Consider the following 21,442-nt stretch of genomic DNA (forward strand, 5'->3'; position numbering starts at 1 on the left):
AAGAGAGACTAGGTCGATTTCAAAAGTTATTAATACATTGGAACACTCAAAACTCATTTAATCCTTCAGCAGCTAAACTAACGATATGTTACAGTCTGTATGTTGACATAAATACAACCGAATACCTTTTTATTAATCAAATATGCACTTTTAAATGGTAAAATAAATATAATTTGATAGTAATGATAATTACCAACTTTAAACAATAAATTGTAGTTTTTAAATAATAGCTTATGGACTCCATATTTTTAAAATGTGCTCATTGATGTACAATTTATAAAGTTAAAGCCAATAAATAATATAAATGGGAAACTGTTACTTAATGTTTTTCAAATTTCAATTAAGGGGTATGGTAAAGTGAGTGTCAAAGATAATGAACATTAATTGATTATAATGGTGACAAGAACCCAACAGACTTTTTAATTTTCTAGTTATATAAGCATATTCATGATTAAGTTAATTGGTGGCACTGAGGTAGCTAATATATCTAAAATATTTTAAACTACATGTTAAATTTTTCTGTATTCTCTTCTATAATTAATAACTCCTGAATTTCTATAAACTATTTAAAGCTAGACACTATCAAGTTGAGTTTAGAAATATTTGTCAGTGGAACATGTACTGGATGGTGGCTTTGCTGTGCTCTGTGAAGGCATCTCATTGTGAGAAATACGAGGAAGGAGATACAACTTCCATATTATGGAGGTCACAACACAGTGTAACGATTTTAAAATAGACACAGGATTATAGCCTGATGGACAGCAACAATCCAGGTATGCGGTATTGGTAGGGCAGGTTTTTCCTTTTCAGGCGGGCATGATGAAAGAGTCTGTCCCTGTGGAAAACTGGGCCTGAGCAGGCTCTGACGGATGCTGGGAAGACTCACAGCTGCTCCCAAGATGGGCCGATAGCCCGAGAAGCACAACGTACCTACTTACAAAGTGGGAAGTGTAGGAAAGAGATATTTGCTTTCTCCCCCTACATCCTGTCCTCAAATTCAACACCAATTCTCTTTGGTCCAGAATTCAGAGACCCGCCCAATCCACTACACACCTTTGCCCACTAGTCACTTAAAAAAGAAGGAAGGAAATGGCCAAGTCTTTGCTCCTCCACATCCCAGGAGCCTCATGCTTGAGAGTGGGGAGGAGGTGAGAGGTCAGTCCCACCTGAGGCCTGGCTTTTATTTATTTATTTTAAAGATTAAAGTCCATTTTAATCCTGGTCATAATGAGCTTCTCATTTTAACACTTACATTTCTTGTGCCTGGAGGCAAGAATCCAGAAGCTTGAACATTCTAGTCACCTCAGTCTTTTCATACTTTATATGAGTGACAATTGGAATCCATTGACAGCAGCACAGAAATTCAAAGTCATTTCAATTCCACATAGAAACCCAAACATGTGTCAGAAGCCACCTACCTTCAAGTCTTGGTGTGACAGGCAGGATCTTTCTCTCCAAAACTAAGTAATTTTTAAATATGCAAACTTCTGCTCACCATAAGAGAAACTAAACATCTTATATTTGAAATTTTAAGGTCAGTTTATTAAGTTCAATGATGAAAGCTATCAGAACATATTCTCCTGAAAATTATTTTTTCTTGGAAAAAAAAGAAAGGAAAATCAAAACCCTCTGAGCATAGCCACAGATGCTGTGGCAGTCAAGCCTCTCTGCAGATGGGGCAGCCCATCAGTGAGTTGAGTCACTCCCTGGGTCAGCAGGATTGTAGTTTGCATCACCCTCATCATCCTCCAGCTCCAAGTCATCCATTTCCTGGAACAAGGATTCATCTACTTCCACATTGTTTCCAGCATCCTCCAAGAACTGGATATCAGATGTCTCAAGATTGTGGTCTGTTTCACATAACTGTTTCCCACTTAATTTATTTTTTCCTGCTTGTTCTTCTTTTTTCATCCATTTCTTTTTAATTTCCAAAAGTTCTGCATCAAACTTAGCTTTCCAATTTAAGAAACTCTCAATTGTAACTGAGTGCCCTGGAATACTTGCTTTTCAGCTTCTTCCGCTTCTTTTTCTTTCTGTTTCTTTTCTTCTTCTCTTCTAGTTTTTATCTGATCTACTATTTCATTTAATTTTTCTTGCACAGCTGTCACTCGAGTAAAGATCATCACCATACCAAGATTTTCTTCAGCCTGTAATGCTAATAATTTTAAAATGTTTGAGATATCATTATCTTCTAGATTTTCCCGGGAGAATATTTCATAAAGAGGCGCTTCATCTGGGTATTTTTCACTGTATGCAAACTTGAGGGTAGTCTGGACTGTTTCATCATTTTCTCCAGCCCCAGATGTCACAGTAATAGTGAAGCCGGGTGGATTTTCTGATAACACTGTGAAGGAGTCGGGGTAGACTCCAGAGCCTCCAGCTCATTGAGCTGTTCCTTGTGGTAATCTGTCACTGTGGCCCTTGCTGCTGCTCATGGATTGCCCAGACACCCAAGCAGAGTGCAGCAGCCGAGACCATGGCTGCGCTGGGAGAGCCAGCCGCGGGCAGCAGCCTGGTGTACGCAGGCACAGAGAATCCCCGGCTAGAAGGCCCAGGACCCAAAGACAGACCCAGCCTGCTGAGCAACGCTCCGCGCCAGCCTCCGAGGCCTGCCTTTTAAACTATGTTTGACTCAATCCTTTACAACTGAAAATTATCAAAAAAACGGGGGGTGCACCAAAGTGTTAACGAATGCAATAGGATATGAAAGTTTTAATACACCACATCGGAGGGAAAGAATTGAAGAAAATTTAGATTATGCCACCCATAATCACAAAGGGAATATATAGTAACAGTTGAAAAATGACAGAACAAATTAATATCTTGTAGCAGCATAAAAATGACCCATTTTAGAAATTTTAATTTCTTTAGCATATGTGTATCTCTGGTGGCTAGGATCTTTCTGTTTTAAACTTGTTCTGGAAGATAAGAAATTTGAAGAAAAAGGATGATTTCAAAGAATTATATAAGAACTATGAATACTATAATTTAAAATAACCTCTAACTCTAGGATCTCATCATTTTCTGTTCTTTAGTGATGCAATCCTTTTCGTTAATGGGAGAGAGTCCTGAAATCCCCCCTGTCTTAGAAAGCCACTGTCTTGGAAGGTGTTTTAGGCTGCTGGGACGTAACAGTCATCTGTTCTTTCCTGGTGTACAAGCAGACTGTGGAGTCATCGTTTTCCTGTTGATTTCTTCTTCTGGTCGTCCCTTCTGTTTTCTTCTGAACCCTGTACCACCAGCGTCTGTGTGACTTTCTTCTCTCAGTAACTGTAGGTGCCATTCAAACCTCAGGAAACCCTTTCCTCCGGAGTAATGATAATAAGTTGTGTAAAAGAGACCTGTTACTTGTAACTGACTGGCGGGACTGTAGGCTGTACTTACGCGTGTCTAACAAAATTTATAAATCATAGGCACCGAGATACTAATCTCTGTGTTGTATTCAGACTTAGTGCCCTGCCTCCTTTGTTAATTGCTTTCCTTAATTGACTGACATAATTTTTCTGTCCATTAATCTGCCTGCCAAATTAGTTTGTCCCTTTATTTTATTCAACATCTATGCATTTTTATGTTTTCAGTGCCGCATTTTTTTTTTTTTTGGCCAGGGCTGGGTTTGAACCCACCACCTCTGTTATATGGGGCCGTTGCCCTACTCCTTTGAGCCACAGGCGCCGTCCTTTATGTTTTAAGTTAACAAGAATTTTTAACTACTTAACAGTCAATCCTAATTTTTTTTTATTTTTGGCAGTTTTTGGCCAGGGCCGGGTTGAACCCGTCACCTCCCATATATGGAGCTGGCACCCTACTCCTTTGAGCCACAGGTGCTGCCCCTGATGTTTTTTTTTTGTTGTTGTTGTTCCTTTTTTTTTAATCTGCTGTATCGGAAACAGCAGGTGGAGGGAGCCTGCTCTTAGCTAACATCCTTGGGACCTTAATGTATCTTGAATTTTTGTTGACTTAATTTACAAATATTAAGGTCTAAGCTTTGCCATAAAATGTAAATTAAGTGTTCACTAAGTCTCTAAAATCCAAAACTGGCTGAAATATTCTTATAAAGCCCTTTGGTGAACTTGTTTCTATGTAGTATGTGTGTGTTTTTAAATGGTTCAACAATCCCTATACTTTCAATGACAGAAGTTTTTCTTTTATAAGAAATCCAAATACGTCTCAGCTTTATAAGTATGCACAGAGATATTCAGTTGATATATTTTTGGTGTTGAGAACAAAGCCTAAATTTAGAAGCAATCTTCCTTTTATAACACCACTCTCCAAAAATACTTTTAGGCATTTTCACTTTTTGTATTTTGTATTTGTTCAACGAATTAAAGAATCAATATGTCAACATCTAGAAAAGGTTTTCAGTTTTGTCTGTCATTGAGTGATACTTAACCATTGCTCCTAAAGGCAGCGCGGAGTTGTGTTCTAACAACCTCTGGTTACAACATTTTCAGCATCTGATTGGTACTGAACATTTTTTGTTTGAGACACAGTCTCACTCTGCTGCCCAGCCTGCAGCACTGTGGCTTAGCCCAGCTCACAGCAACCTCAAACTCCTGGGCTCCAGCAATCCTCCTGCTTCAGCATCCCAAAGTATTTTCTATTTTTAGTAGACACCCAGTCTCGCTCCTGCTCAGGCTGGTCTCGAACTCCTGAGCTCAAGGGATCCTTCTGCCTTGGCCTCCTAGAGTGCTAGGATTACAGGCCTGGACCACAGTGCCTGGCCCTACCTCTACTTGTTTGAAATGTGTTTCTCTTCAAAGACCTTGATGTAATACATATTCTCAATTCATTAACATTGAACTTGTGGCCAACAGCAGGGTCAAGCTTATCCAATATCCAATCCCTGTTTTCTCCCTCAACTGTGTCACAGCCTTCTCGCAGTTGGGAACACCGGATGACACTCTGCGTAAGAGTCATTTTAGACAGTGAAACCACCAATAAAAAGCACAAAAAAGTGAAAACACAGGTTTATAAACGGACCTTGAGAGAGCTGAACAAGGAGGCAGGGGGCGGCCTCTGGCTTTGCGGGATGTGAGCGTGGGGAGATTTAGATTTCTCCCTGCCCCGCCACTTCCATAAACAACAAAGGAAGAGCAATGAGGGTTGATTTGGGGTTACACATAAATCTGAGGAAGGAGGAGAATTTGCAAATACAGAATTCAGAGCAATGGGGGTTGAGGCTTCCCCTTGGGGGATTCAGTCTGGAGCTCGTGCAGTCGGCTGCGCAGACCAACTGCGCTCCACGGTAGTGGACTGGGTCCCCAGGCCACGGTGATCCCTGGAGAGTGAGATGGCGTGCCCAAACACTGCCTCGCAACTCAGCGTACAGATTTGAGTGGTTTTCGGTTCTATTTTTAAATATAAAAATTTTTATATTTTTTCTGTGTTGTATATATGAGTTTTTCTTAGAAATCTACTCTTCATGTACTTTATAAAGTCTCTTAACAGATAGGAGATAAAAATGAGGGGAAATGAGAGCAGAGACTGGACAGGCTTCACTTCATTTGGGAAGCCTTCAACTCTGCCCCATGGATACAGCGCATAAAACAAAAAGGGCATCTGGTGTCCTGTAGCCCCATCCCCTCATTGTCCACTGGGTCTGGAGATGGTCTGCTCTAAGTCTGTGACCAAAAAGTGAAGACTTCACCCTTTTTGGCACCATTTTTTTCTAAGATCCTTCAGTGGAGTGAAGAAAGGCCTGGTCAGTTACTGGGTCATCTGCCTTATTCTTTTAGAAGGACAGAATTGGTAATGTTCTGGGAAGGAAAGCATTTATCCGGTTGGGCTTAAGGTCATCAGACCAAATGTTTTCTGATTTTGCTGAAAATTTTAAAGTGCAATGTGCTATATATCTTTCCCTACACATAGGGTACGATCCTTTACGCTTTTCTCTTTCCTCACCTACTCTATCACTACCAAGAAAAATAGTTCCGAAAAATATAATTTTTGGAAATATTTCCTTGAACAGTCTCAGACTTACTTTTTTACCTCTAGAATGAACTAATGACAAAAATAAAAATCATTTTATAATATATATTATATAATAACATATTAGGTGTATTTTTCACAAGCCCAACGTCACCTCACAAGCACTGGTACTTAACTGATGTACATTCAATAAACATTTAAAGGTCACCTTTCACTTTTCAGAAATTGTTTAAAACGTATTTATCTAATGATTTTGTTATTCAATGATTTTTTGAAGCTGCTTCATAAAATTTTAAAAGATGACTCATTTTCTATCAAAGTCTATAGTCATTTTATGTCTGTATCTGTCATCTGTGTATCTGAATGACAGCAAATTTGTACAGTGCTTAGAAGAGGCGATAAATGACTCAAATAAATTATTAGATCAGTCATACGCTTGGAAAATTCTACCAGATAGATGGCTGATTATAACTCTACATGTCACACTGTCAAAAAAGTGGTTGAAGAACAGAAAAATGTAATTATGATGGAAGACTACTCCTCCCTGTATTTGGAACGTTGAAGTAAACTTGGAACATCTTTGGATGATGAGGGACCTCCCTATGTTCATCTGGGGTCAAACTGATGCACTTCCCACCACCTTGAAAACAGACCATTTGAAACAGGTGGCAACATCACAAAAGATTAAAAGAAGGCAGGATCTTCCTTGGGCCTTTTATTGATTTGTGTAAAGGAGACACTAAGTTGCTATTAGAGCTGTCAGGACGGGGCCCCTCCTACGTGCAAGGACAGCAGAGGGAAGGCACAGTGTGTAACCAATGGGTGGTGCTGGGAACTGGACCTGTTTCTCGCCTGAAAATGCTTTGCCAGTGGTGCCCTGGTGACTTACTCTGAGGCATCATGGGCAAGTATGAACAACTTATCTGAGAGGTGGTGGGGAATAACGTTTTTATTTAAATCCGTTGTCACTACGTATAATGCATTGAGTTATGACAGTGATCCCAGCTGACCTAATACCATGGTTCTGAATAATGTGCTTCAAACTCTAAACATCCACAGAGGGGCTTTAGCAGCTCCTTCAGCAGAGAAGAGTGAGATCAAACAGGCATGAATATGGCCATTGCCTTCCCCTGGGCCCCTAGAACACTGACGTTCTTCTCATCATTCATTGCAACTGTGAGGAAGGTTTTGTTATACAAAAAAAAGGGTTTTGCTGCTGAAGAATCATTTTAAAACCAATGATATTTTATAGAAACTTCATTTCATATTCATCACTGAATTGCCTTTAAGATCAATAGTATAAAACGATGAAATGTGATGTTCCTGACAACCAGCTTCTTTGCAATTTCAACAGACTCTAAAAACATCTGTATTTGAAAACTCTTCTTCGCAATTGCATCCACAAAGTCTTTGTCCCTGAAAGCATAAGTTTATAATTTAATAACTTCACAGTACCATATATTATCATAGTGAACAAAGATATAAAGTTATATTTACCATCAGGCATCACTTAACAAGGAGGATACCATTAAAAAACCCCCAGAAAATAGATGCTGACATGGATACAGAAAGAAATTAACACGATACACTGTTGGTGGGACTGCAAATTACAGTGTGTCCCCAGGGTTGCCTGTAAGGTCACCATATATAAGGAAAAAGGGAAATTGTAGCTTGATGTGTCCCATTATTTGCGGGATGGTCATTATGAAATTTTACAAAGTATTTTCTATGGGTTGGCCACCTCTTTGTAGAGTTTTTTAACATATATTATGTGAATAGGGTTACGTTTGGCTATAATTTCCCATTTCCCCTATGGATGGTGACTTTATGGGTGACGTTTGGGGCACCCTGTAGTAAAATCTTTATGAAAAACAGCATGATGATTCTTTAAAGAACTGAAAACAGACCTGCCATTGATCCAGGAATTCCACTACTGGGTATCTACCCAAAGAAAAGAAGTCATTTTATCAAAAGGACACGTGGACTCCAATGTTTATTGCAGCACAATTCCTAATTGCAAGCATGTAGAATCGACCCAAGTGCCCCCCAATTCATAGGTGGATTAATAAAATGTGTTATATGTACACCAAAGGAAAAAAGAAAAAGAAAAACCAGTGAGGATACCGTCTGAGAAATGCATCATTGTGCAAATGTTATAAAGTGCACTTACACGAATCGAAATGGTGCAGCCCTGCTGTCCAGGCTGGCTGATTGCTCCTGGGCTACAATCTGCACAGCACGTTATGTAGTGAGTACTGTGGGCGGCTGTGACGATGGCAAGTGTTTTGGTTTCTAAACATCTACATGTAGAAAAGGTACAGTAAGGTTATGGGTCCACTGTCGGATGTGTTGCTCATCACTAACAAAATGTCATTACATATACAGAAAATATCATAGTAAATAATGGATTCATCAAATTATAAACTCTTAGGCAGAAAAATATGTCAGGAAATAGAAATGTCTCACAGCAACATGGATCAAAAGAGTTGAAATAATGATATCTAATTATTAAAGCATTTATAATAGATTATGAACAAGCTCTTCAAAGGAATTATCCCTTGAAAAAATACCACTTCACTCATATTCAATTCATGGCTTTTACTTTCATTTAAACTCATGTTATGTAAATATTTGACAGTGAAGTCTAAATCGTTGACAGCAATTACTGTAGTGTTCTTTGAACTTTTGACACTGATTTCCCTTGTGAAACACATTTATTTCAATAATTTAAAATTTAATATAGACTGGATACAAATCCTAAATATGGAAGAAAAATCAATTGATAAATAAATAATGCTGCCTCTGGCCTTTGAGGAAAATAATTTCATATTCAGTATTTATTATAATTCTCTTATATTCCTCAAGTATGAATTTCATATGTTCAATTAGGAAGATGTTTAGAAGTAAATGCAAAATCTCTTATAATTGTGTGTAAGGAGATAGAATTAATAATTCAGGAAACCACATAAAGATTCTGATGTTTCAACTTTTTGGTTGCTTTTCTTCTTCCGCATAATGACTAGATCTTTTCTTACCTTTACAAGGACCTTTTAGCCACTGAAAATCTTTTTTAGCACCTAGGAAAGAGTTACATAGCAGCTGGGCTGTGTGCCTTGGAAATTTAACTCAATATAAGAATTTGTTTATAGCCAGGAAGGCTATTTTAACCAGTGTGATGAAAATATTTCAAATTGTATATAAAACCAGCGCAGGGTACCCCATGATTGCATTAATGTACACAGCTATGATTTAATTTAAAAAAAAAAAGAATTTTTTATAGGAGTTTCACACATGGTTAAGTCTTTGAAAATTAACTTAGCCTCAAATAATATAAAATCATCAGACATAAAGGCAAATACTTTAATGCTTATTTTGTTTATCTATTATTTTTATATAAGCTCCAAAACTTGGTGGCTGGGAACAATCATTTTATTTTATTTAAATTTTGTTGAGATTGGAAAGCCATCTGCTGAGTCTTGTCCAGGTGTGTGGAGCGTTCGCAGAAGTGACTGAGGCTGGAGGGTTTATTTCCAAGACGTTGAATTTCTTCACTCTCCCAAGTCTGTCTGCTCATTTCCCCAGGACCTCTCCTGGTGGCTTAGGCCTCCATGCAGCGTGGTTTTCTCCGTACAGTCACGTTTTTCTTATCCAGTTGGTGTTCCAGAAACAGGAGGCAGAAATTCTTCATCCACTTAACGGCAGCCCCGGGGACGGAGAAGTGTCTTCAGTCATGTATTGGTCAAATCTCTACTAAGTAACTGCTGTATATAATACATTTTTCAATTAACATGCTCTTAAAGAAATGTCCACTTGTCATTAGAAATACAGAAATTTCAGTGAGAGACTTTAAACTAAGATTAGAAAGCAATGGATAAAATAGTCGGTTAGGATTTGCAAGGCAAGGAAGGCTGGGACTCACAATGACACCATTAGGCTGCAGCCACAGCTCACACCACCACCAGGAAGTTACTCAATTACATGCTGTTTTGTTCAGCAAACCTCATACCCCACAAAGCAAAAATAAATTTCCCTAACACTGAAGATCTATGTAAATGTATGTTAGAATAGTCAAAATTTAGAAAAAAAGACTTCACAATTGAACTGTGGAAATCTGGAGATAATCCTGAAGAAAGGTTTTGAGTTAAGCAATAATTTTTTTCTGTTTTTTTTTTTTAATTGTGTCCCTTTTAGAGACATTTGATTTATTAATATAAGCTTGTTAGCATATACTTAACATAGAAAAATACCTTTCCTATCATGCAATGTAAACTCTTCATCTAAAAAAAAAAAAAAGGTGAGACCAAAGACTAAAGTTATGAGCACCTAGAAGCTGATAGTCACTTTCCTAAGCATCTGAACTCTCTCTACGCGATGCAATTCAAACAAACGAAAAAGACGAAGGAAATTGGGTCCATTTCATTCAACTTTTTATTTAATAAACCAAAAGTATTATTTTGATATAAACACAAAAAATAGTGAAATATTTTGATTATTTAAAGCCTGTGTTACACTAATTTATATTCAACTTCAGTAAAGTGGATCTGCTCATTTCCAGGTGGGTTGTATTTTGCAGATGGGTAACGTGGGCTTATTTCTGTTATAAATTTTACAGGAGTAATTTGTGTCTGATTGTGAACAGCCTCAGAAAGCAGGTGGCCTCCAGCCTCTGCTGCAGGCAGTGATGGAGTGGGGGGTTAGAAAGTGTAGACTTTTGGTGGCTCTACTCAAAGAGCCTGGGGTTTGGGGTTCTTCCTCATATTTGATGAAGACAAAATGTACTATATAAATAAAGCCACTTTTTTTATTTGTAAGTATTATTTTTATTTTAGGGGATTCATTGAAGGTACAAGTAATGAGTTACACTGATTGTGTCTGTTAGATAAAGTCCCTCTTATAATTGTGTCCTTTCCCCTAGAGGTGCGCCCTACACCGTAACCCTCCTTCCTACCCCTTTTTATGCAATGCCCTCTTACAATACTTTCGGTAGATGAGAGAGTAGCCTGCGCCAGCCATCGGCGGGTCTGAGCGCAAGTCAGCAGAGCCAGCTCGGTAAGGATTTTTATCAGGATCTGGAAATGGTTCAGGGTTCCACAAGGAACTAAGTGTTCCTCATAGACCACAGCAATTTATAATACCAGACACGGTATTCAATTTGCATTCCAGAAAAGATTTTATAAGGGAAAAAAAATTATTGCAAAAAAGTTTGAAAACCCCCGGAGTTCAATAGATCATCTCCAGTTCAGTGATTCCCGTGAATAGACTTAGAGTGCCCCAAGTTTTTCTGACTGCAAGCTAAAAACATATTTATAGTTAGAAATAATTGAGAAATATGACAATAGATAATACTAAAGAAAATAAAAATCAACAAGGTGGAAAAAAATCATTGATTGTGTATTTACTTTTTAAACAAATAGCAAAACATCACTCTCACAATTTTTTAGATACCTAACTTAGTGGAAAGTTAATCTATCCTACGTCTAGGCAATAGTGTGTATTTATAATTTTCAGTGTTATATTTTAATTACCTGAAATATTTTAAGTAAACATATTTTTTAAAAATATATACCTTTGGAGATACTCATAAAATAGTTTAGAATTTTATGTGCCAATTAAAATAAAATAGGAATATAAATTATTTCATTTAATAATGTTAAATTATAATATATTATATATTATATGTATATGTTATATATAATATGTAGCATATATATCTGTTACAATGTTATAATGTTATAATAATAATGAATTATAATCTATTGTTATAATCTATAAAAGAATTTTCTCCTCCGCAACACACATGAGAACACACACCCTATGGTTAAAGGGCTGAAATTCATACATTTATGCATGAATTTAGCAAGGAGCTAAAATTATCTATGCATTTCTCTATTTTTTTAAGTAAAAACTTGTTAAAATATAAAATATGTAAAGTATAGAACACATGGGTTATATATTTGTTTTGAATCAGAAAATATTGAGTATTATTGGGTATTTGGATGATAAAGGGAAATACCAGTCTTCTTACTGATTATGTTTCCTTAGATCATCATTGACTCATTAAGATTATTTGGGAATGAGACAAAAATATGAAATAATGTTTTAATAATAGTTCAAATAACACTTCTGCAGCTGCTAGCTATATCATATCTAAAATGAGAGAGGGTGATTGGTGGGATTACACCTGTGGTGCATCTTACAAGGGTACATGTGAAACTTAGTAAATGTAGAATATAATTGTCTTACAATAACTAAGAAAATGCCAGGAAGGCTATGTTAACCAGTGTGATGAAAATGTGTCAAACTGTTTATAAAACCAGTGTATGGTGCCCCATGATCACATTAATGTACACAGCTATGGTTTAATATTAATAAAATAAAAAAATGAAAAAATAAAATGTTATTTATTGCTACCAAAACCTCTCTTTCCTTAGGTAAAATTGATAAGTACCATTTAATAGGCTAACACAAATTATTCCGCAAAAATCATGGCAGATATTAAACATTCAGTGAATGTTACCTACTCTCAGTAATAAGAAACACAACAGAATGGAAATTGCTCAAGTTAACCACCCAATGTCATCAGTGCAGAAGGTCCGTCTGGTTCACTTAGATGATCAGGAAATGCTTTGACTGGCTAATCTGGAGGAAATTTTCGCACATTTTCTATCTTGATTGTCTCAAATGCCCCTCACAACACAAAGAAATTGCTCAAGTTAACCACCCATCGTCGTCAGGGTAGAACGTCCATCTGGTTCACTTAGATGATCAGGAAATGCTTTGACTGGCTAATCTGGAGGAAATTTTCGCACATTTTCTATCTTGATTGTCTCAAATGCCCCTCACAACACAAAGAAATCTAACTATTGAAGAATCATATTGCTTGTCACTTTCTGACATAATAAACACATGCTGTGTGTGCAGAAAAATGAGTTTTCTACGCATCGTTGAATTCTTCTTGGGAAAATAGCTCTAGGCATTAAAAAGTGTGTTTTCTAAGAAGTCAGTAGAAATATGTAAGGCTGAGTTTGAGATTCTGTCCCTTTGGTCACAATATTGTCTTGCATATCTGTATATGATGCAATTCTGATCGTAAGCTGGCAACATGTTTAGTCCGTTAGTACGTTTCCTGAGATTTTAAAACAAGAAACTGCTCAATAGTAATTCCAGCCAATACCAAGGGCTTTCTAACATGCAGTGTCATTTACAGGCTGTTATTTTGAGTGTCACTGTGGACTTCGAGGTTGTGTATGCTGTGTCTTGATCTGAATTGGTTTAGAATAGGTTGCCCAGGAATGTTTCTAAAATGCTGTCTATAAACAGATACATTATCCTTTCCTTAACCTCGCTACCTGAATATATAAATCATCCTTTTTCTTCCCAACCGGCTAGATATTACCACGAAGTAAATGGCAATCCAAAAAAATATTAAATGTGATCATTTCCAAATTGAGAGCTCAGTGCTATTATGGCTATTTTTGTTAGAAAGTGTTCATTCCTAAATCTGTCTTTTTATAGAGCTCTTCATGGGCCAGCAGCAGATAGAAATCTGTGAATCTGTGATTCTAATTGTTATCTTATTTTGGACAAAAACACTCTATGTAAAAAGACTAATGCACTATATTAGCTTATGGTAAATATACAATAGTAACTACAAAAAGCACAAATTTCTTTTATAGGAGAGTGCAGTTGGTGTCATACAGTATTTATCTTAAATTTATGAGTATCATACAGAATGGAAAATAGTATGAGATTTCCCTTTCATAAACAGCCAAGAACAATATTGCAGAGATTGTACATGCTACATCTGAAAGTCTCAATTCGAATAAGCCTGTCAGTGAATTATCTTACCATGTTAAAACTTTGGATTATTTAAGGGAAGTTTGAGAACTACCCAAAAGGTTATGTTTTCCTTTTTTAGACTCTTGCGCCTCAAATCCAGCTGTGTCATTTACTACCTGTGTGTTCTTTTCAAATCAGAATAGGGGTCATACCTGCCTAATTGAGTACTAAATGAAAACATAGGCCGATTGGCACAGCAATTGGCTAGGAACTGTTAGCTGTGATATCTACAAAACCATAGAGTTGTCATGATAATGTTGTCATACTACACTTACAAACAATGCAACTACAGTACAAATAACACTGAAGATCTTTCCAAAACCTACCAGGTAGAGTTTATAATCCTACTATATAAACAAAAAAGCACAACTTTAATATTTCATCTTTGCGTAGCACTTTAAAGGATTGTAAAATGGTTTTTAAAAACATTATCATAGTTAATCCCTACTGTAAATGTGGTAGATTCATCAGCGTGGTTAACCGTGTTCCTTTTACTAACAGAGAAGGGACATGCAGACAAACAGCGTACATAGCTTGTCCACGGCTTGCACACGGGCACCCGTCCCCTACAGCGTCACTCTGAGAGTGTGGTCCCCAGACCAACGGCAGCAGCATCACCTGCGAACTTGGGAGAAATTCAGATTTTCCACCCTGCCTAGATTTGCTGAATCAACATACCTCATTGCTAAATGTCACGACGGTCACCTTCAAGGTGCACTTGGGAATCTATGCCCCAAGGCTAGTGTCCCATCCACCCTTCAAAGCAGTTCTGGAACTCTTTTTTCTAGAATGGTCATCAGAGCTATGCTTGTAAGAGGTCTGACAATTAAGTTCACGAACTTGTCTTAGAAAAAGTGCTACATACCTCTTTGCCGAATACTAGTACAGTCACCAGACAGCCCCAGGGAGTCCTTGGAAGGTGACCACAGTGATGTTCAGCAATGAGGTATGTTGCATGTTGTCTAGGATGAATTTACAAACTTGTCAGACCTGGTACAAGATAACAAACATTCTCCGTATATATTATTACAATATAAACACAGTATTTTCATCTTTTAAATGTATATACATGTTTCGGCCCCCTCTGTATATTTAAGTGTGGAACATGATGACGTGATATGCATGTACATTGCAAAATGTTTATCATGATCACTTAATTGACCCACATTCACAAATCTGGATACTAATTTTACTCACAACGTGCCTTTGTACTTTAAAGGAGAGAAATTTGTGGCTGTTTTATGATTTTAAAGTTCTATAGGTGATAACTGAAGCCTAAAGTCTAATTGTGGTACTTTGTCTTTTAATAACACGAAACTTAGGCAAATTTAAAAGATTTGTATAAGATTTCAGATCAGTGCTTCCTTCTTAAGCCCAAATTAAACCCACTTAAGTTTATAAAAAAGGTTGTCTACGTGGTGGTTTATCTCTTAAAAAAACTGATGTCTGGGGCCGCGCCCGTAGCTCAGTGGGTAGGGTGCCAGCCACATGCACTCAGGCTGGTGGGTTCAAATCCGGCCCAGCACAGTTAAACAACAACAACAAAAATAGCCGGGTGTTGTGACGGGCGCCTGTAGTCCCAGCTCCTCGGGAGGCTGAGGCAAGAGAATCACTCAAGCCCAAGAGTTTAAGGTTACTGTGAGCTGTGATGCCAGGGTACTTACTGAGGGCGACATAGTGAGACTTTGCCTTAAAACAAAAAACCTGATGTCTGTAATTAGGTAGAGGAAGGTGTTCTGTTTTCTGGAATTATTGAAAAATCGTCTCTTCAGATTCTCCCCCTTTGGATTCTTTCCTGATTTAATCATCTCATCTGTCTGGTTGCATGCTGATACATCCGAGGTATATCTTTAGCCTGTTACCTTCTCATTTTTCTCAGAAACTTAAATGATAGAATTACCTTTCTGTGCTTGATGGCCGCTGATGTGCTCGTGTGGCAGATCTTGATACCCAGCGCTGCTCTTTTCTCTGGACCTAGCCACCTAAATTTCCCTTGCTGCTGTGGGTTACCAAGTGGACAACGCTCTCTAATGCCCTTGTCTTTGGACACCATGCTTTTTTCTGCTTTCATTGCTCGCCTTGTCTCTTGGCTTTGTTTACCTCCGTTCATGCCTCCAAACGCAATTTAGATAACATTTCACAATATCTCAATTACAGGTAAGAAAGTCAGTCCATTTTTCTCCTGGTGTTCTCTGATCCCTTCTGTCCTAGCACACATATCATATACCATGTTATAATTACTTAAAATGTAAGCGTCTGTCTCCCCGTAGAATGTGAAAATCCTAGGACACAGATTATATTTAGTAGTATTATGTTCAAGCTTCCAAAAATTCTATGGCACAAAATATTTATTGAAGTTTTATTTGATGCAGTATTCAGATTATAAGTAATATGAAGCCAGACATGATACGTTTAGTAGCAGGTACTAATACAGGAAAAAATAGTAAGGGTTGACAATGTGTAATTAAACTGTGTTAAGCACTCTATTAAGCAGATTACTAAACGTAAAATATTAACCATGAACAGCCTTCTGAGGCTGATATTATTGTCATTCTGATTTTGTATTGAATGGGTATGGGTTGATATTTACTACACATAACATAGATAAAGTAAGGACAGAAAATTAAAATTGGACTAAGTGTGTAACCATCCTAAAATATAGCTTGGAAAGCCACACGTGAGAATATTCCCAAGGTAAACAGCATTTGCCTTGAATATGCATTTGTTAAGTTTAAGCAAAATCATTAAAACAGCAGGGTGTTTCTGTGGTTCTCATCCCTCTCAAGAGACAAGCTAAAGGACCAGGCTGGAAAGGACCTAGTCACACATCTACTGGCAGACACACTATGTCTAGCTGAGTTCTCTGGAACCTCCCACTGAGTCTCGCAAGGAGCATCCTTGGGAAAGGAGGAATCAGAGTGTTACTGTATGTGGGGTCTGTCTGGCCCGTGGGATGGTGACTTCTCGAGCACTGGCTGTTCTCCCACTCACAGGCTGTCCTGTGCACAGACGGTCACTATTTGATGAACTCCAAATTGACAGTAATCATGTCCGTCTTCTCTCTCCTTCCTGAGCCCGTAGGGAGATAGCGGACACTCAGTACATTTTCATTGAATTGAAAAATTTCTGAGTGGATACTCACTTCCCTTGCGTGATCTGCAGACTCTAGGAAAAATTAGTTGGTGCACCAACTTCATTTTAAAAGCTTTTCTTTTACATAGTTGGTGGTGTTAAAATTAGAATTTGAATAGCATTTCTTTATTCCATACCTTAAAGAAAAATAATACTAGTCTTCCCTAGATATATTATGAGTGATTGTTCGACTATGGAAAAAAATGTCAATCCTCCTATGTGTTAGGAGGTCAGAATAATTAGAAAATTCACTGGTTTTGCAGTATTGAGACAAAATTTAACAATTCTTCTTTCAAACCCTAAATGTATGTTGTCTCAGTGCATAAAGACAAATTACAAACCCAGAGGATATTTTTTTGAAGGAGAGAATTGGTATGAGTCCCAAATAGTGCTATTTTTATTTTTTATGCAAATAATTTTATCTGATGAAGAATGTCAAAAGATATCTTAAAGTCTATAATTAATTCTTTATTTAGGAAAATTCAATTATATATACTGTCATATAATTAGATATGATGGCAGTGGCATTCTGAAAATTTCAGGATTCTTTGTAAGCTTTAATTGATACCTTAGTATATATTTTACAAAAAAAAAAACAAAGAGTTACAGTAAGCTTATATTTTTGCTATTAATATTGTGCTCAGTGAATCTGTTTAATGTGATTTTTAGAACTATATGCAAAGTCAGAACATTTTGCACTCCATACTGAATCTTCCAGGCATTGACCTGGGCAGGGGTGCTCTGCTGTCCTGAGAGGCAATTCCACCGGTAAAAATAACACCTGACATGTAGGAGCTGTTGAAGACAATGTTTCACTGTGTATCGGAGGGAATTATTAGATTGATTTCACAAATAAGAAGGGGAATATTTAAATTATAGGGTCATATGCTTAAGTAACTATTTGAAAATTCTTCCCTTCCTTAAGCCTCTGTAACGATAGAGTTTCTCAGCTGAGTCACTTTGGGATGATAGATTCATATGTTTATAATTTTATGATGTTTAAAAAATTACATTTTGCAATAATGCATGTTGTGTGGAAATGCCATTATCCTGAAAAAATTTTTCAAACAAAAATGTAGTAGAAATAGAAAAAAAATTGAATATTGTTTTCTTCAAAATTTAAGCTTTAGAATATAAGCTTAAGTGATAGATATTGAACCAAAAACAAAAAGATGATGGGCCAAGGAGAAAAAACTGATTTTTTTTTTTTTTTTTTAGTTTTTAAGGGAATTTTTATCCTGAAAAATAGAATATTGTTTTAACTCTTGAATAAATTATCAACAAATATTGACTGATGAGAATATTCTTTATTATGGAAAATTGGCTATAATTAGTATGACAGAATGAATCCAATCCATTTTTTCCTTGCAGAACTAGTAATTTATATTAAAATGCTTGATTTCCAGAATGAATTTCTCCAAAAAACAATCTAAGGACCACCTATTACTCAGCACCAAGTTGTTCAGTTTTCATTACTTTGGGTTTGAAAATATAATAAAACATTATTTAGTATTTTAAAAATTTTGTAAGGTGAGTAAGCAAATTATTTGGTTCATAAGTTTACCAATCATGTTCAAGACAGCTAGTGTGATTTTTTTTTAATACATATACTTTGGAGTCAATGTGTGAAATTTGAAATGCCAACAACCTTTTGGTTTTAGAGTGTGTGTTTGAATGTCGCATTGCCTTCTACTTTTTTGAAAAGGATCCTCAAGAGAGAAAAACTTTTCTAGAAAATGAAGTACTCAGCCAATACAAAAGATGAGGAAAAGAATAGCAACACTCACATGTAATATCTAAAATACCATATTTGCTATTAAAAGAAACTTCTTCAAACCTGGGACATTCCATTCTTGAGATCTAATTTTATACTGTTCAAATTTATTGTTATCAAATGACCTTGGATAATATTTATCATATGCTAGCTTGACTCCACTAACTTAACTGGTTGTTGAATTCATTCCTATAAGTTTCTTACTAGGTAATTATGCCTCAAAGAAAAAAGTGCAGTTGTCACAAGTTATATTATTGTTAAAATAAGTATGTTATTTTGGAACTCAATGCCTTTAATAATTTATTTTTCATGGAAGGGTGCAATCTGAGTGTGAGTTGTCTAATGAATCCAGCACCACCACCAACATTTTTCTTCTCAAGGCAAAGCACCTACTGAGAGTTTTTGTTCTCACAGTATAATTTTAGATTTCCCTGCACTTGTGGGTCAGGTGAATGGTGTTTTCATAGTTCCCCATTCCAAAATTGTCATTATTAATATAAAACAATGGCTGCACAAGGCCTGATTCTAATTGGGACACATGGAAACGGTTTAGCTTTTCTGACAAGTCCATAACCATGAACATCATCCTAGGATGAAAAAACATTGTATCAGTTGATGTGTTGACTGAGATTTTGAACTTCCCATTGAGACATGGATGATATATGTTATTGTCATACTCTTGAACTACAACTTTATAAAGGCTAGAATATTAGAACTTCAATGTAGATATTAATAAATGCAAAAATATGTGGAACACAGGTTGCACTGTTGTCATCATCGAATCCCCACTGTATTTATTGTGTGGGGCAGAGAGACATGAGAATAGATCTCTAACAATGGAAAACTACCCTGTTTCCCCGAAAATAAGACATCCTCCAAAAATAAGGCCTATTTATTGGAAAGATAAGACGTCCCCTGAAAATAAGACCTAGTGCATCTTTGGGAGCACACCTTAAAATGAGACACTCTCTTATTTTTGGGGAAACAGGGTATTTCTTCTTTGATAGCTTCAAAAGAACCAAGAGAGCTATTGTTTCAGTTGCAATTGCTTCTGGTTAGTCCTAAAATGCTTTGTTTTACTAAAATTAAACAATGTAATTAGATGGACTTTTAGAGTGGGAAATTGTGGTAATGATGCAATGATTTAGTAAGGGACTAAATAAAAGCCTCCATTATCGGCTGTTGGGAAAAGTATAGTAGTATCATTCATCGTAAAAGTTTTGGTGGAAGACGATGACCGTGATTGGAAGAATGTTGGATTTGAATGTCTTTGGAAGATTTAATGGGATATATGCAATAGATAAGGCTCAGGACTCTGAAGCCAAGAAAACCATGAAACTGGAGAAGATAATTCAAGGGGAAGTCGTTGAGAGAAAAGCTGTGAGCCAAGGACAGAGTGGGGGGGGAGGGGCACACTAATATTTTAAAAAATTAAGAAAGAAGAAATAATTCAAGAAGCTGAGAATGATATCATTAAGGAAATACAAAGACTGTCAGAAAAGATTAGAGTCAGGAATTCCAAGGAAATAGACTTCAAGTAATAAGAGTCAAGTGCAGAGGACAGGACGTTTGAGGATCTTTAATTTGTTGGAAACGACTAAGATTTTGTCTATGTGATACCCTGAGGTTTAAACTGTAACCCCGGGGGTGGGTCAGTTGTCTTATCATGACCTAAGATTCCATGTTACCTAGTATGGAATTTAGACCCCCACGCTTTATTTTTTTAATGTCAGATTAATATTAGGATACAGATGATTAGGTCACATTGTTTACATTTGTTAGGTCAAGTCCAAGTTGTAGTTGAGCCCTTCACCAGGAGGTGTGCCAGATACCCCTGCATTGTACCAGTTAGGTGAGAGCTTAGCCCTCTTTCTTCCTCCCCGTCCCCTTTTTGAATTTGTGTTTTTGTCTCCTGTGGTCGTCATGTAGTTGTTCATCTGTTAGTTTCCCATCAGTATGGAGTACACTGGATATTTGCTTTTCCATTCTTGTGATACTTTACTAGGGAGAATGTTCTTCAGTTCCATCCAGGTTAATACAAAAGATGTTAAGTCTCCATATTTTTGTGGCTGAATAGCATTCCATGGTATACGTATATCACAGTTTATTAATCCATTCATGGGCTGATGCTTATTTGCAATGAGTCCAATTTTGGCAATTGTGAATTAAGCTGCAGTGGAACATTCTAGTGCAAATGTCCTTATGGTAAAATAACTTTTTGTCTTCAGGGTAGATGCCTAGTAATGGGACTGAAAGATCAGATGGAAGGTCTACTTTTATTTAGCTCCTCAAAGCTCTCCGTACTTCTTTCCAAAGAGTTTGTACTAATTCCCTTTTCTCCACAACCATGCCAGCATCATGCCAGCATCTTCAGCTTGGGACTTTTTGACGTGGACTGTTCTCACTTGACCCCCACAATTTAAAAACATCACCTCCATGTGACCGATCTGGCCATACATGGGCGTCAGTCTAACATCAGGCTTTATAAAGCACTAGGAATAATATTATAAATCAATTTTCACTAGTGACACTCGTGGCTCTCAAGAGATGTTAATGACTAAACTATTTTAAAGATACTTTTAACAGGGAATAAGAAGATAGAAGTTTCCACAAGGTACACTTTGATGGATGAAGGCATTAGATTAATCTTTAAATTGCTGTGTCCTGCTGTGAATTTAAAAGATTCTGCTTACCATTTAGCCTTAACAAATCTGGACCAAGTATCATCACATTTTTCTTAAGCAAATTTCTCATGCAAACTAAATTTGC

At 36.8% G+C, this 21,442-nt stretch overlaps 1 protein-coding gene and 1 pseudogene across 1 annotated transcript in view; one reads left to right on the forward strand and one right to left on the reverse strand.

Moving 5' to 3' along the window:
* Nucleotides 1-21,442, forward strand: part of DOK6 (docking protein 6) — a 395,919-nt gene that overhangs the window by 68,341 nt on the left and 306,136 nt on the right. The gene's annotated exons all lie outside the window — the stretch shown is intronic.
* LOC128572115 (RWD domain-containing protein 1-like) lies at nt 1,687-15,877 on the reverse strand (annotated as a pseudogene).

Source organism: Nycticebus coucang, chromosome 19, assembly GCF_027406575.1.
Source record: "Nycticebus coucang isolate mNycCou1 chromosome 19, mNycCou1.pri, whole genome shotgun sequence".
Classification (NCBI taxonomy): domain Eukaryota; kingdom Metazoa; phylum Chordata; class Mammalia; order Primates; family Lorisidae; genus Nycticebus; species Nycticebus coucang.